At 48.8% G+C, this 17,744-nt stretch overlaps 1 long non-coding RNA gene across 1 annotated transcript in view; it reads left to right on the plus strand.

Moving 5' to 3' along the window:
- The first annotated feature begins 1,361 nt into the window (after positions 1-1,361).
- Positions 1,362-17,744, plus strand: part of LOC140425733 (uncharacterized) — a 32,139-nt gene continuing 15,756 nt past the window's right edge. The window contains exons 1-3 of the long non-coding RNA XR_011947958.1: positions 1,362-1,590; positions 6,190-6,521; positions 14,162-14,586. This is a non-coding gene — a long non-coding RNA (uncharacterized lncRNA). The remainder of the gene's footprint in view (positions 1,591-6,189; positions 6,522-14,161; positions 14,587-17,744) is intronic.

The following is a 17,744-nucleotide window of genomic DNA, read 5'->3' on the forward strand; positions in this document are numbered from 1 at the left end:
TGTTAATTTTCTGCATTTCCTTTGATTGACACTTCCTCTGCACTGAGACCCTGGGTATGGAGGTGGCGCGTAAAGCATGCTGGTGGGCAAAAAAAAAAGGACCCCACCAAACAATTGGACCAGTGGGTGATAGGAAAGACAGTTCAAAAGAGAAAAATCACACATTCCATTATGGTTCATATATGCGCAGCCCCTCACAAATAGGACAGCAACATAAATCACTTAAGGTACACTCTGAAACAATATTTACAGTGCACCCAAATACTGCTCAGATGGCCAGGCAAAGGAAACATCAAATCAGAGCAAATAATTTAAAGTTCTGTCCAGCCCCCTCATCTTTGAGATTTACCTGCCAGCATGAGAATCTGTGCTTTGTAATATGTGTCAGGAATACTTTGCTGTAGACCACTCTCCCCCAGAGCGTCTCAGTGGCCCAGGTGCCATCGGCCAGGCTGGTTGCAATTTTGTCCTCTAGCCGTGGACTGACTCAGACAGCTGCTCCAGGATCTCGACCCCACGCCACAATTAACCCTGTAAGTGAAATAAGAGAGGTCTTCCACACCTAAAAATGGTAAAAGTCACATATCCCTTTAAGGTTCACATTGCAGTCAGCGCTGTCATATTATGCACAAAGTTAAGTCCCAGATGTTGAGAATCGTTTCATATTAATTACCTTGTCATAACTTGGGTTATAGAGGTGTGTGGCTGTGTCTCGAGATTACAGAAACATTTCAAGGGTGGCTTGGCCTTGCTCTTGCTGCTCCTTTGGGTGCTGCATTTCGAACTGTAATACTGGAAAATCGTTAACACCATTCTCCCCCCCCAATGCTGTTTTCAAAAATGAATCAAATAAACAGTGAATGTTGTGGGCCAAGGCTTCTCACTGTGTCATATCTGACCTCGATTTAGAAACAGGCACACTCCACAGCCCCTCCCCCCGACCCCAACCCAGTCAGACCCGACCCAACCCCCCCCCATCTCCTCCGAACTACCGCCCTCCCCGGCCAGGTCCAGTCCGACCCGACCCCCCCCCACCTCCTCCAAACTACCGCCCTCCCCGTCCTGGTCAAGTTCGTCCCAACCTCCCCACCTCTTCCAAAAGTGCCTATCCCTGACCCGCCCGACTCCCCCCTCTCCACCCGGTTGAAGTAAACAATAACCGCTGAAGATGCTGGAGATTTAAAATGGAAACAGAAACTGCTGGGAATGCTCAGCAGGAATCTACCTACCTCTGCCTTAAAAATATTACCAACTGTCCTGGCTTGACACAATTCACACCTCTTTAACCTGGGGTTACTCCACCTCTGGATCTGTAAAGATTTAATCACCTGCCAATGCTCGCATTCCAAGCATTGTCTGGCATCTTTGAATCTGTCTATATATGTTTCTGGAACATACCTCTTCATTCACCTGAGGAAGGAGCAGCGCTCCGAAAGCTAGTGACATCGAAACAAACCTGTTGGACTTTAACCTGGTGTTGTAAGACTTCTTGCTATAACTAGTTAAAGCAGCTGGAAAATCGGTGTGCTGTGTTCTGCTTGGTCTCAGGTTGGTTTCTTGCTGGTTCCCGAATGTTCCAGTTGAACCCAGGTACATGCTGGTTATTCCAGTTAGGATCTGACCCGGTTACAATTGTTTTTTCCTGGGGGGGGGGGGGGGGGGGGGGGGGGGGGGGAGGAATGAGAGGTGCTATGGAAATAAACTTGATTTAACTTATATGCCCTGATAAGTTCAGCCCTTGAACACCACGGGCGTCATTCTCCGACCCCCCGCCGGGTCGGAGAATGGCCGTTGGCCGCCGTGAATCCCGCCCCCGCCGAAGTCTCCGCTCCCGGAGATTGGGCGGGGGCGGGAATCCGGCCGCGCCGGTTGGCGGGACCCCCCGCTGGTCCCGCCCAGAAATTGCCTGTCCCGCCGGCGTAAATCAAACCTGGTATTTACCGGCGGGACCAGGCGGCGTGGGCGGGCTCCGGGGTCCTGGGGGGGGGCACGGGGCGATCTGACCCCGGGGGGTGCCCCCATGGTGGCCTGGCCCGCGATCGTGGCCCACCGATCCGCGGACGGGCCTGTGCCGTGGGGGCACTCTTTCCCTTCCGCCTCCGCTACGGCCTCCACCATGGCGGAGGCGGAAGAGACTCTCCCCACTGCGCATGCGCGGGAAACTGACAGCGGCCGCTGACGCTCCCGCGCATGCACCGGGAAATTGACAGCGGCCGCTGACGCTCCCGCGCATGCGCCGCATTTCCGCGCCAGCTGGCGGGGAAACAAACGCCATTTCCGCCAACTGGCGGGGCGGAAATCCCTCCGGCGTCGGCCTAGCCCCTCAATGTTGGGGCTAGGCCGCCAAAGATGCGGAGCATTCCGCACCTTTGGGCCGGCGCGATGCCCGTCTGATTGGCGCCGTCTTTGGCGCCAGTCGGCGGACATCCCGCTGTTGGGGGAGAATTTCGCCCCACATTTCTCGATTGAAAAGCTCACATTTCACTAATCTTTTCTCATAACTTAGATTGTTGATAATAAGGTTCAGGGTTCTTCTTTGCACTGCCTCAGGCACTAGTTGTCTACTTTCTCTCACATTGACAAAACAGAAACAGAACTCAGGATGCGGATTCACCACAACACTTTATTACTAATAATAATAATAATCTTCATTAATGTCGCAAATACAATTTCATCATGACATCTTCTGACATCTATACTACTTTTCTGATTGCAGAGTTCAACACGTTATTTACATTATTAATTACTAATCTACATTGGCTAGATAACTGTGCTGTCATGTGTATGAAGACTCCAGGTCACATTCAACTTTGCTTATTTCAACACCATTTGCAGAGTATATGCCAGCAATTGTCCTCTCAATTTTACATTTGTTTGCATTAAATTTCATCTGCAATCATTCTAACCATTCAATTTTGTTATGCCAAGGCATTGAGTAGGCATATGCAAGAAAGCAACAGATATGACACAGGATTGAAGAACCAAGACAGAAAGACAGACTTGCATTTAAATAACGCCTTTCATAACCTTAGAACTGTAGTTAACAGCCAGTTAAGTACTGGTCCTTGTTGTAATAAAGGAAACACAGCAGCCAACTCTCTCACAAGAAACACACAAGCAAAAGAATGATCAGATAATCACACGTGGTATTGTCAGCCAAGGAATACATACAGGAGACTAAACTTCATTCTATTAACATGCTGGGAGTTACCATTGACCGGAATTTGAACTGGACTAGCCATATAAATACTGTGGCTACCAAAGCAGGTCAAAGGCTAGGGGCACGATTTAATGGGAAAGAAACAGAGTACCGTTTTTGGAGTGTTTGGCAGGGTGTTTCTTGGCGCTGCAATGACGCCAGTATTAACGGAACCCTATTTTTTGGGGACCTTGGCAAGGAAAGCCCCGCCCAGGCCACACTTACCTTCATTTCTTGCGCTAACTAGTTCAGCTTGGCAGTACAGGAAGAGATCAGGGGCGAGATTCTCCGACCCCCCGCCGGGTCAGAGAATCGGCGGGGGCTGGCGTGAATCCCGCCCCCGCCAGTTGCCGAATTCTCCGGCACCGGATATTCGGCGGGGGCGCCCGCGGCGGTTGGCGCCCCCCCCCCCCCCCCCCCCCCCCCCGCGATTCTCCGGCCCGCATGGGCTGAAGTCATGCTGCTAGAATGCCTGTCCCGTCGGGGTAGATTAAACCACATACCTTACCGGCGGGCCAAGGCGGCGCGGGCGGGCTCCAGGGTCCTGGGGGGGGGGGGATCTGGCCCCGGGGGGTGCCCCCACGGTGGCTTGGCCCGCGATCGGGGCCCACCGATCCGCGGGCGGGCCTCTGCCATGGGGGCACTCTTTTCCTTCCGCTTTCGCCAAGGTCTCCACCATGGCGGAGGCGGAAGAGACTCCCTCCACAGCGCATGCGCGGGAATGCTGTGAGCAGCTGCTAACGCTCCCGTGCATGCGCCGCCCAGAGATGTCATTTTCGCGCCAGCTGGCGGGGCACCAAAGGCCTTTTCCACCAGCTGGCGGGGCGGAAATTAGTCCGGCACAGGCCTAGCCCCTTACGGTTGGGGCTCGGCCCCCCAAGATGCGGAGGATTCCGCACCTTTGGGGCGGCGCGATGCCCGACTGATTTGCGCCGTTTTGGGCGCCGGTCGGCGGACATCGCACCGATACCAGAGAATTTCACCCCAGGTCACAATTTTGAAATGCTACCCTGATCTCTCGACTCCCCCTCTGCAACCTATCACGACCCCAATGCCCCAATTTACCAATTAGGTCACCAGGCCCCCCTCATTCCACCTCATATGAGTAGGGCACCTCAGGGCCTGATCCCTGGCATGAGTAAGCTGGCACCCAGCACCTTGGCACTGCCAGGATGCATGGGTGGCACTGCCAGGGTACCAGATAGGCAGTGGCAAGATGTCCGGGTGGCATCAGGGGTGCCAGGGTACCTCTCTGACCAGAGCTTAACTACCCGGGGGCCTCTGATTTCCTGGGAGAGTCCCCTAGGTGCCATCACGTCCGGTCCACATCTGTGTGAACCAGTGCTAAATGGCGCCACAGCGCGGACGTTCGACCCTGAGCCTTGGGAGACTCCGCACTAACATATTTAAGTGAGCTTAACTACACACTTAAATATGCAAATCTGGGTTCCGCCTATTGACAGCGAGATCCAGATCATGACAACTCATGAGATCTTGTTAGATCTTCCATGCATCATAAATCTCGTAAGAGGCCTCTCACGAGATTAACTGGCCTCGTCGCTTCACCGAGTTCGGCATGGCAAGGCTATTCAAGCCTTGGAATCCTGCAGGGAGTAATTCACATCCTGACTCTCCAAAGCCAGTCGACCATCTACAAGGCACAAGTTAGGAGTATGATGGAATACTCTCCACTTGTCTCGATGAGTGCAGCTCCAGCAACACTCAAAAATGGTCAACACCATCCAAGCCGAAGCAGCCGACTTGAATGCTCCCCCTTCCACAAACATTCAATCCATCCAGCACTGATGAACAGTGGCAGGTACAAGAAGGAATTCACCAGGTTAGGCAGCACCTTCTAAACCCACAACTACTACCATCTAGAAGGACAAGAGCAGCAGATACAACACAACACTCCGAACAACACAACCTGGAGGTTCCCCTCCAGGTCACTCACCATCCTGACATGGAAATATATATTGCTGTTGCTTCACTGTCACTGGGTCAAAATCCTGGAATTCGCTCCTGAACAGCACTATGGGTGTTCCTACACCTCAGGGACTGCAGCGGTTCGAGAAGACAGCTCACCATCACCTACTCACGTGCAACCAGGGATGGGCAATAAATGCTGGCCTAGACAGCGACGCCCACATCCAATAAATGGATTTTAAAAATTCTCAGAAACTTAAGAGTGTATTATTTTCTTGAAACTACAGATGTTCAAATATCATCCTTAAAGCTAAAACTGGGATACGGCAAGTGGCTAAGTACCATTCCACAGTCAAGATAGACTCCAGTTACTTTAATGAATAACCCAGAGTCACAAATACTTATGAGCTTCTGAGACAAAAATAGATTATGATTTTCTGTATTCTATTTATGAATATTTGTCAGTACTTTCATGGAAGTTTACAATATTTCAATCTATAGAGCTGGAGTGTGGATTCACTGGTAAAAATTGATTCTTGGATCATAGTTTTATATTTTTCACTGAGCTATCAGAATTTTCCTACCATCTATTATTGCAACTGAAAAACAAATCAGTTTAGAAATTTCCTGTCATGTGTAGTAATGTATCAAAACATACTGAAACACTTCAATATGTCATGGTCATGGTCCGACATACAAGAGAGACTTACTAAGAGAATGCTTATGGTCACTGCATGCAAAAACGTTTTTAGTGGTTGGAGTACCGAATGCACTTTTCCAATCAAAATCAAACTTTTGCTTTGAAAATCGTACCATTTGTTTGTACCTCTCGATGACCCTGATGTTATACCATTGGATAACAGCATATGGACAGTTTCCCTTTTGATTTTAATAAAGTATTAGTTGTTTTATTTTAAATATATTGACATCACCACAATAATGTGAGAAAGGCATTTCAGACAAATGCTTTTCTCACTAGTGTCCCATGCCATCATGATTTGTGTGCTGTATTTAGAATTATTTGCCAGGTGTATAATAATAATAATCTTTATTGTCACAAATAGGCTTACATTAACACTGAAATGAAGTGACTGTGAAAATCCCCTAGTTGCCACACTCCGGCCCCTGTTCAGAAGCACAGAGGGAAAATTTGGAATGTCCAATTCACCTAACAAGCACGTCTTTTGGGACTTGCGGGAGGAAACCGAAGCACCCGGAAGAAACCCACGCAGACACAGGGAGAACGTGCCGACTCCGCACAGACAGTGACCCAAGCGGGAATCAAACCTGACACCCTGGTGCTGTGAAGCAACAGTGCTAACCATTGTGCTAGCAGGTGGCACCCCCACCCCCCAACTGAGCAACCGTGCCGTCCCAAATGTATTTTAACTAACTGGTACGTTTTGTTTTTGTTTGCCTGTGTCATGTCATGAGCAACATTGAGCAAGACAATGTGGTAATATAGGTTAATTAAAATAGGTCATACTAAAAAAAACTTTTATTGTGAGATTTTAATAGAATTGGGAGAGTCTGTGGTAGTGATTATAAGGGTTAGATTTTAAGAATGAATGCTCAGAAAATGCTGTGGTGCTACTGATCTCTATGACCTGAATCTTGACATTCAGGTGGGTAAAGTTCTCCAGTGAAAGCACAAATTCCTGAACAATAACCCTTTCACTTCACTTCCATTGAAAGGGCATTTTGCAAGTACCTTATGAGAAAACTCTGGAGACAAAGGAGGAAGTGAAGAGCGAGAAAACAAGTTGCCTAATTAGCAGCAAACAAAGGCTAGCAATCAATGGTGAGAGATCTAATTGAACAGTAGGGCCCCATGGATCACTCCTGGGACCCTGCCTTTTGCAGTAATTATAATTAATCCACAATGAAGGTGTCCAAAGTAGAGCACTGAAATTTGGCAATAATAACAAGATCTTTGGGGAAGTAGGTTTTTCAGAAGAGATTAAAAATAGAAAAATCTAGAAATTCAGCTCAATAACGAATATAAATGATAGCAAAGTACATGGTTGTTCAAAATGTTAAAAGGGAGCGCAGAAGGGATATCATTAAATAAAGTCACAGGGTCACAAGATATATGCAAATGACAAAAGGCATGGCCCATCACAGCTCTTCCATCTGAAACACCCTCCAGTTTTCCGACCATCCCACCCCAACATCAGAGTGAACTAAGAAAAATAGAATCATAGAATATTAGCACGGAAACCAGACATTTGGCTCATCAAACTGGTGCGAGCATCTTTTGTTGCATGAGATGGGCAGCACGGTAGCATGGTGGTTAGCACAGTTACTTCACAGCTCCAGGGTCCCAGGTTCTATTCCTGACTTGGGCCACTGTCTTTGTGGAGTCTGCACGTTCTCCCGTATCTGCGTGGGTTTCCTCCGGGTGCTCCGTTTCCTCCCAAAGACGTGCAGGTTAGGTGGACTGCCCATGATAAATTGCCCTTAGTGTCCAAAAAAAAGGTTAGGTGGGGTTACTGGGTTACAGGGATAGGGTGGTGGAGGCGTGGGCTTAAGTAGGTTGCTCTTTCCAAGGGCCGGTGCAGACCCGATGGGCTGAAGGCCTCCTTCTGCACTGTGAATTCTATGAGGACACTATGAACCACAGCTTAATCCCAATCTCCTCTTCATTCCTCCTCCTCTTTAAGCTCCCTCTCCTAATTCCCTTTTAACATAATTTATGGATTTGGCCTCAAAAGAAACTATGACAGTACATTCCGTAAGTAGTTGTGGTTGTGGTATAGCTCTTATCGCCAAATCCCACCTCGTTCTGTCCCCTATTTCCCTGGCACCTATTCCTCCTTTAAGCATCTGACCTTGTTCTACCCCTTTCTTTAACGTACTCATTCTCTACAGCCTACTCAGTGACCACACCAAGTTTCTCATTGAGTTTACTTTACTGCTTTCTTGTTTAGGACGACCTCTCGTCCAATTCAATCTATATCATTAACTCACCAGGTTTCCTCTCCTCTGAGTGCATTGCCCTCCTATTCTCCCTTAATCTCACCCCCCATAAAACTCAACAGCCCCTATTCACAACTATCCCATCAACTTTGTCCTCTCATTGTGCCAGCCACAGATAAACCCATCTCTGCTCAATTGCTTGTATCACTCGGCACCCACATCCCCATTTCCCTGCCCAAACCTACATTGTTTTATGTCTGCCCTGGAAAGAAAAATTTGCACAGAATTAATTTTCATCGGTACTTTAAAATTCCAAACTGTCTAGCCATTGGTCCTCTATCCACAATATTTCTGCAGTTACCCATCTGCATAGTCACACCCTGACATCCACCTTCAATGCCCTTGTCCAAATTAAAACAATTCTTCTGACTCACACCTGCCACTCCCCCATACAGCCCATATTTCCACTCCATTAAGTCCAAGGGATGTAGACTTGAACATTTATAGCAGTGAGGTAGCATGCTCCTTTAAGGGGGGGGGGGGGGGGTGAGTTCCCTGAAGTGTCATGTGACCTGATCTGCCACAGGGGCCGGAGTTTGTGAACCCTGGGGGCGGAGCGCAATTTTCCCAGTTAGTTAGAAGGTTGGAGTCTTGGCACATGGTGGTCTTTTACCTTACTCTCTGTATGTGGTTATTGCTTTAATAACCATTATCCATTAATCAAATTGGTGGTTGCCCTTCTGTCAGGATATTACAGGCAGACAATTGGTTTTGTCATTCATTGCCAGCATCAAGTAAATCCCTATTGAATCCTGCCCTCCTCTACCAAGGTTGTTAACTATTCCAGGATCACCCTGAAATGTAAATGGGGCATGCCCAAAGTAGGGGAGGGCAGGAGTGGATGTGAAACCTGCTCTCGCCTGAGATTGTGTTTGTGGCTGACCAATTAACGGCTATCGAGCATGAAATGTGCTTTGTAAAAGGCTGAGAGCTGCCGGGTGGGGGAGGGAAGAGTGGCGGTAAGAAAAGGGAGCATGCGGGCTAGCGCTTCCAATGGGAACAGCCATTGTGGAGCAGTCTGAGGGAGCTGCTGAACCTTAAAAAATAAATATCTGTGGAGAAACTATGCAGAGTGCCTAGGCAGCGCAATCAGATACAGGCCTCATTCCTCAGACACATTTGTAATTTTAACTTTCATGCTGCCCTGGATCGAGGTTGCAGTTAAAACGTAAAGGCCGCCTGGCCAATCGGTCCGCCCGCCAACCGTGAAGGCAGACGGGCAACCTAAAATCCCAGTCATTTGCTGTTTAATTAATTCATATTGGCTTCTTGATTGGCAGCGGGCGGGTTTCCAACTCGCAGCCCTGTCTGTCAAACAAAATATTGCACGAGTGCGCGATGACATCAGGACACATGCCCAATGTGCTTCTGGGTTGGGCTCTCGCCCGACCAATGTAAAATTCTGACCCCTGTTTTCTTATCCCCAATCATTTTAAACTCCTTTTCCTGCCCCCTCCAACAACATATGCAAGGAGTTCGCGGACGGACATCTTTGTCACTCAGATTGAGACCATCCTTTCAGCAGCTTCTGCCACTTCCCACCTCCCCTCACCCGACAAATCAAACATACTCTTTTTTCAGAAATATTAGAATACAGAGTAAGTTTTCAGAATTTGCCAAACTTGGAGATGTGACAACTGAGGATAGTACAAATCTATACAAAGCATTCAGAATGGACAGACAAGTGGCAGATGGACTTTAATACAGAGAAAAGTGAGGTGACGGATTTTGGCAGAAGGGATAGGAAGAGGCAATACATACTGAATAGGTTAGTTTTAAAGAGGGTTCGAGAGACTTGAGGGTACATGTGAACAGATCTTCAAAAGTGGCAGGACATATTGAGACACTGACGAGCAAAAATATGGGATCATGGACTTCATAAATATGGGTATTGGGTGCAAAAGTAGGGAAATAATGCTGACCCCTGGTTAAGGCTAGCCACAACTAAAGTGTTCTGTACAATTTTGATCACTGCAATTTAGAAAGCATGTGGGGGTCCTTGTAAGTGACATTTACCAGAATGTTTCCAGGGATGAGGCAATTTAGCCACAAGATAGGTTAGAGAAGCTGGATTTGTTTTCCCCTGAACAAAGAAGGTTGGTAGAAATGCCCAAAATAATGGTAGGGTTTATGCAGAGTAGACAAAGAAACGTTGCTCCTGTTAGTTGATGGTACAAGGATGAGGGGACACAGATTGAAGGTTTTTGTGAAAATACACAGCCCTGATCAAAGTCATAAATGACATTCTAGATGACGTGTAATATAGCCTGGCCATCCCTGCCTCAGCTGTTCTGCTCCTTCAATCCTCATTCATGCCTTTGTTACATAACACTTGACTATTCCTGGCCATCCTCCCACCTTGTACCCTCTGTAAACTTGAGCTTTTGTAAAACTTTGCTGCCCGTATCTTATTTCATACAAGTGCTATTCATCTTTCTGCTCCACAGACTTGTATAGGCTCACGGTTCAACAGAGCTGGATTTTAAAATTCTCATCCTTATTTACTGGCCTTTAAGAAGACATTCAATTCTTCACAAATCAGTCCAAATTGATTAGTTCTCATGGGTTTACTTTAATGTTTTTCCTTTCTCAGCCTGATGGCTTCTAATCCCCAAGCTATCCTTCAAGGTGACATATCCTCCCACTAGTGCAAGGTAGGAGAACCATCCAGCCTCATTTTAAGTCATCACAAATTTGGGGCAGGATTCTCCGACCCCCCACCGGGTTGGAGAATCGCCGTGGGGTGACATGGGGCGTCATTCTCCGACTCCCCGCCGGGTCGGAGAATGGCCGTAGGCCGCCGTGAATCCCGCCCCCGCCGAAGTCTCTGGTACCGGAGATTGGGCGGGGGCGGGAATCGGGCCGCGCCGGTTGGCAGGACCCCCCGCTGGATTCTCCGGCCCAGATGGGCCGAAGTCCCGCCCAGAAATTGCCTGTCCCGCCGGCGTAAATCAAACCTGGTATTTACCGGCGGGACCAGGCGGCGTGGGCGGGCTCTGGGGTCCTAGGGGGGGCCCACCGATCCGCGGGCGGGCCTGTGCCGTGGGGGCACTCTTTCCCTTCCGCCTCCGCTACGGCCTCCACCATGGCGGAGGCGGAAGAGACTCTCCCCACTGCGCATGCGCGGGAAACTGACAGCGGCCGCTGACGCTCCCGCGCATGTGCCGCATTTCCGCGCCAGCTGGCGGGGCAACAAACGCCATTTCCGCCAGCTGGAGGGGCGGAAATCCCTCCGGCGTCGGCCTAGCCCCTCAATGTTGGGGCTAGGCCGCCAAAGATGCGGAGCATTCGGCACCTTTGGGCCGGCGCGATGCCCGTCTGATTGGCGCCGTGTTTGGCGCCAGTCAGCGGATATCGCGCCATTGGGGGAGAATTTCGGCCGTGAATCCCGCCCCCGCCGGCTGCCGAATTCTCCGGCGCCAGGGTTTTGGCGGGGGCGGGAATCGCAGCGCGCCGGTCGGCGGCTGTTGGCAGCAGCCAGCCCGGTGATTCTCCGGCCTGCGATGGGCAAGTGGCCACCTGTTTTCAGCCGGTCCGGCCGGCGTAAATCACAACAGGTCCTTACCAGCGGGATCTGGCTCCACGGGCGGCCTGCAGAGACCTCGGGGGGCGCGGGGGGATCCGGCCTCAGGGGGTGCCCCCACGGTGGCCTGGCCCGCGATCGGGGCCCACCGATCCATGGGCGGGCCTGTGCCGTGGGGGCACTCTTTCCCTCCGCACCGCCCGCTGTCAACCTCCGGCTTGGCCGGTGCAGAGAAGAACCCCCCTGCGCATGCGCTGGGATGAAGCCAGCACACGCTGGCGCTCTCGTGCATGCGCCAAGTCGTGCTGGCTGGCAGAGGCCCTTCGGCGCCGGTTGGCGTGGTGCCAAGCCCTTCCCCGCCGGCTGGCATAGCGGCAAACACTCTGGCACCAACCTAGCCCCTGAAGGTACGGAGGATTCCGCACCATTGGGGTGGCCCGACGCCGGAGTGGTTCACGCCACTCCACGGCGCCAGAGTGGCCCGCCCCACCGGTTCGCAGAGAATCCCGCCCTTGGTCTGTTTCCATCTGTATCTTGGCTCAGTGAACCATAGAGTCATTTAGCCTCTCGCTGCTCTCTCTCTGTCCCTCTCTCCCACATCCTGGCAGACTAACTCACCAGCCTGTCATATTCAATGATATTTTAGGAAAATCTTGAACCAAATCTTTACAATGGCTTCCCCTACACCTTTCCCCGATGCAACATAAATCACGTGGGCCTCATATCCAGGTAGAAATGCTTATTAACTTTTCTTTAGACCCCAACTCTAGCCTATCCTGGAATCAAACAGACAGTTCAAAGTATATTCTTTACAAACTGATTTTTTTTTTTGCAACTATATAGCATCTTTAATAGAGTAAAATGAAACCATGGAAGGATTTGAAGACCAAAATAGGAATTATAAAATGGAGGCATTGCCGGTCCGGGAGCCAAGGAAAGGTTTAAAAAGGGCACAAATCACTCACGACACAAAAACAGATGGGGTGAGATTCTCCGCCGGCGTGATTCTCCGTTATGCCGGCGCCCGGGGGTTTCCCGACGGCGTTGGGCTGCCCCACAATGGAAAACCCCATTGACCGGCTGGTGTAACGGAGAATCCCGCCAGCTGGTTGGGGCAGAAATGTGGCGCGGCGGCGCGGAGAATCCCGCCCAAGCATAATTGTGAAAACAGAACAACATTTTAAACATTTTGTTTGCTGTGAGACAATTGTTTTTCTGGTGCCTTGTCATAGAGGGCATTCTTGTCAGTAATTGATGTTTGTTTTGTGGCAAATGATACTAGAACCTGACATTTTTAATACCCAGACCTGTTAGGCAGATTGTAGCACAGTTCACATGACACTCTTAATTTTACCCCAAATTTAAAGACAAAGTCCCAAAGTATTTTTAGAATTGTAACAATGTTCATTGTAAGTCAATAAATCCTTTCACAATACAGCATGTAACTTTGTTGGTTCACAGGTGTAATTGGAATTGCTCCAAATATGAATCTCAAAGCATTCTAAGAAAGTTGTGAAATCCCACATAAGTGCACGAGACTGTGTATTGTGGGCTCTCTCAGAAAGATTTAGCAATCGTGCACAAGGTTTAAGAGGGTTGAGATTGAGAGGGGTGTTGGTGACACATGATTTATCTCCAATTTCTTAAACTACCTAAGAAGACTATTTACCTGCTTATTAAAACTATTCTGCATGATAACTTAGAAATTTATTATATTTACATTAAACATTTGAAATGCTGTTAGCAGTTTTTAATACTTGAATTAATTATTGTACTGTTTAAAGTGTCACCATATTAAATACATGGTTGGGAAAATTATTGTTTAGCCTACTATAAGCATCAGTTAAGTTCAGAGCGATTTGAAAGGGTTTGGAATCAGTCAGAAAACTAAGATGTTAGCTCAGTGATTGAATATACCACCTTGTGAGAAACTGAGCACTGCAAAGTTACATTTCGATTCAGTCCACAGTCTATGCTGAAATGCTATTCTCAGCCAGCACAAGAGTGAGGGTGTTACAAGTGACCTCAGTATATTATGACCCATGAAATGAAAGTTTATCCGAGGCCCGACTCTTAACCTTTATCCAAACAACTTCTGCTGGAAGGTGTATGTATGCATGTGGATGTCGGGTACAGACCTCATTCCACTGTCTCGTAGCCATTGGGAAGGATATATTTTTTCAATTTGAAAATTGATTCAATGATTAAAGACATTCTGGAGTGTCAGTTCTGCACAGTTTATGCAGAAAATATTTCTCACTGAACTGTAAAGAATCCATAATATACACATGAAAGAATACTTACAAGCAGCGTTACAACTAGTTTAATCCTTGGTTTTGCTGAGTCGTCTTGGCACCAAAATGTAACAAGGTTAAAATTGCCATTCTTATTTAGCTGTTCCACTAAACATGGAATAGAGGAAATGCCGTTTTAAAAATACTAATAATTGTCCTGTTATTCCACAACAAATATCTCATGTGCATAATATTTATAATAAGGCTAAACATCACTTGGCTTGTTGTTTTCATTTATAGGTAAACTTCTGTTCTTGCTTCAAGGAGAAGCTGGAGCAGAGACACAAGTGTCTCTACTTTCAAAATGTACTGCTTATTGAGTCTGCTGGATCAGAGAAGATTCAGGATGCCACTTGCCCAATGGATCTTTTCCTGCTTTGAACTGACAAAGATGCTTAGGTTTAAGCCCACCCACATAGAATGAAGGCTCAAAGGAGGTTTAACTGCTACAAACATTGTTTTAATATGATCATTACAATAGTTGCGTTTAAATATTTGTCCTCGTTTCTTTCTGCTTGTCGTCTCTTTTTTAAGTCTTTTTATTGGCATTTCATTATTTACATTAGTGTAAGAACATGGTATAAGAGCAATGGAGAGAAACAACAATCTAACCATAAAATACAGGAAATGGAAGAAGAGAAACAAGAAACACATGGAATAGGCTAGTACGTTATCGATGCAACTATTACTGCTGTGAATGATCTGTGGTCTATTTACATTGTCTCAAATGTCACCGATGCAGAGCCAGGCAAATGGCTTTATTTTCTAAATCCCCTTCCATTTCTCAGTGTTTCCTGGGCCAACCTACTCTAACTAGGTTGCCCCAGTCATTTATGAGTGTGGGTCTGTACCCCTCATAGTGTAAGGCCTATTTCCCCTTTTCTCCTATATGATGTGGGTATCCCTCCTGATTTGTTATGTTGTAGGTATAACATAAGCGGCTTCCTTGTGGTGCACTTGACAAAGGAAGGTTCAGACGTGGAGATAACTGCAACACGTTTATTAAACTATTTACACTTCTATTACTCGGGTTCGACACTACTGCTAATCCTACTATAGCTACCCAGACTGACTAACCAGTTGCTGCAATCCACGTGGTGGGTGTAATATTGAATCAACCCTGTGTCTCTACTCACTGATTGTCTCCACTGGAAAGAGGCAGATCATGTGTGTGGTGTCCTTTATATATGGGTTGGTGTAATGCCCTCCTGTGGTGGTGTCACCTCTGTGTGTATCGTGAATGTCCATTGGTCATGTCCTATCTAACGGATCTATTGGTTGAGTGTGTGTGTGTGATGGTTCTGGTGCTCCCTCTAGTGTCTAACTAGCCTACATGCATTTACATTGATGCACATCACCATATCCCCCCCCCCCCCCCCTTTTTATATGTTACATATTTTCTGTACACTTTAAGAAAATTGTACAAAGGACTTCCGGGTGCGGCGATGACCAGCTAAGTCGCACGTTTCGGCAGCTCCCGGTGGAACGGACTTTTGGGCTCTTGATAGGAGCCCCAACGGCAATTTTAACGGCTAAAAACACCGTGCGGTAAACCAGAAGGGTGTTCCCCCTGGACACGGATGGAAAAAGGAGAGGAAAGTGGCCGGATTGCAGCGGATCCTTTGGAACAACGGCAAGGAAGGCAAGCAGAAACCAAGATGGCATCGGAAGGTGGCAGTTTCATATGGGGCCCTGAACAACAAGAGTTTTTGAAACGCTGCGTGGAGGAGATAAAAAAGGAAATGAAGAAAGAGTTGTTGGCCCCGATATTACAGGCGATTGAAGGGCTGAAAGAGGAACAAAAGACCCAGGAGCAGGAGCTTCGGGTCGTGAAGGCGAAAGCAGCAGAGAATGAAAACGATATACAGGGCCTGGTGGTGAAGTCGGAGATACAGGAGGCACACCAGAAACGATCTGTGGAGAGGTTGGAGGCACTGGAAAACAACGCAAGGAGGAACAACTTGAGGATTCTTGGCCTTCCTGAAGGTGTGGAGGGGGCGGACGTCGGGGCATATGTGAGCACGATGCTGCACTCGTTAATGGGAGTGGAGGCCCCGACGGGTCCGTTGGAGGTGGAGGGAGCATACCGAGTTATGGTGCGAGGATCGAGAGCAGGAGAAGCTCCCAGAGCCATAGTGGTGAGATTTCTCCGTTTTAAGGATAGAGAAATGGTCCTTAGATGGGCGAAGAAAACTCGGTGTAGTAAATGGGAGAACGCGGTGATCCGCGTCTATCAAGATTGGAGTGCGGAGGTGGCGAGAAGGGCGAGCTTTAATCGGGCCAAAGCGGTACTTCACAAAAAGAAGATAAAATTTGGAATGCTGCAACCGGCAAGACTGTGGGTCACATATCAAGGGAGGCACCACTACTTTGAGACGGCGGATGAAGCGTGGACTTTTATTGTAGAAGAAAAATTGGAATGATTGGACTACGAAAATGAACGTTTGGACAAAGTGGTGGGACGAGTGGGGGGGGGGCGAAGAGGGATTGTATGATTAATCCTGCGGTATGGTAACTTTTCTTTCTCCCACAGGTGGTGATGGGGGGAGGTGGGGAGGGAGAGGAGATGGGGCGTTGGCCATGGGAGGCGGGGCCGAGGGAGAGGCGCGGGCTTCGTTCCCGCGCTATGATAATTATGGCGGGAATAGAGAAGCAGGAAGGAGGGGGCGCCGCACGGGGCGAGCCGTGATCACGGGGGGAAGCCGAGGTCAGCCAGAGTTTGCTGACTTCTGGGAGCAACATGGGGGGAGTAATTACGCTAGCGGGGGGTCTAGCGGGGGGGGGGAGGGGGGAATTACTGGGTTGCTGCTGCTGGGGAAAGGGGGGAGTGGGTACGGGAAAGGATGGGCGGGGGGGCACCGTCTGGGAGAAATACAGCTGCGTGGGAACTGGGTGAGAAGCTGGAAAAAGATGATGGCTAACCGGCAAGGGGGGGGGGTGGGAAGCCCCCCAACTCGGCTGATCACGTGGAACGTGAGGGGGCTTAACGGGCCGATAAAGAGGGCACGAGTACTCGCACACCTTAAGAAACTTAAAGCAGAATTGGTTATGTTACAGGAAACGCACCTGAAACTGATAGACCAGGTTAGGTTGCGCAAAGGATGGGTAGGGCAGGTGTTCCATTCGGGGCTGGATGCGAAAAACAGGGGGGTGGCTATATTAGTGGGGAAGCGGGTAATGTTCGAGGCAAAGACTATAGTGGCGGATAACGGGGGCAGATACGTGATGGTGAGTGGCAAATTACAGGGAGAGATGGTGGTGTTGGTAAACGTGTATGCCCCGAATTGGGACGATGCCAATTTTATGAGGCGAATGCTAGGACGCATCCCAGACCTAGAGACCGGAAAGCTGATAATGGGGGGAGACTTCAACACGGTGTTGGAACCAAGGCTGGATAGGTCGAAGTCCAGGACTGGTAGGAGGCCGGCAGCAGCCAAGGTGCTTAAGGATTTTATGGAGCAGATGGGAGGGGTGGACCCGTGGAGATTCAGTAGACCTAGGAGTAAGGAGTTCTCGTTTTTCTCCTATGTCCATAAAGTCTATTCACGCATAGACTTTTTTGTGTTGGGTAGGGCATTGATCCCGAGGGTGCGGGGAACGGAATATACGGCTATAGCCATTTCGGATCATGCCCCACACTGGGTGGACTTGGAGATAGGGGAGGAAACAAGAGGGCGTCCACCCTGGAGAATGGACATGGGACTAATGGCGGATGAGGGGGTGTGCCTAAGGGTGAGGGGGTGCATTGAAAAGTACTTGGAACTCAATGACAATGGGGAGGTTCAGGTGGGAGTGGTCTGGGAGGCGTTGAAGGCGGTGGTTA

This window comes from Scyliorhinus torazame, chromosome 6, assembly GCF_047496885.1.
Source record: "Scyliorhinus torazame isolate Kashiwa2021f chromosome 6, sScyTor2.1, whole genome shotgun sequence".
Lineage (NCBI taxonomy): Eukaryota > Metazoa > Chordata > Chondrichthyes > Carcharhiniformes > Scyliorhinidae > Scyliorhinus > Scyliorhinus torazame.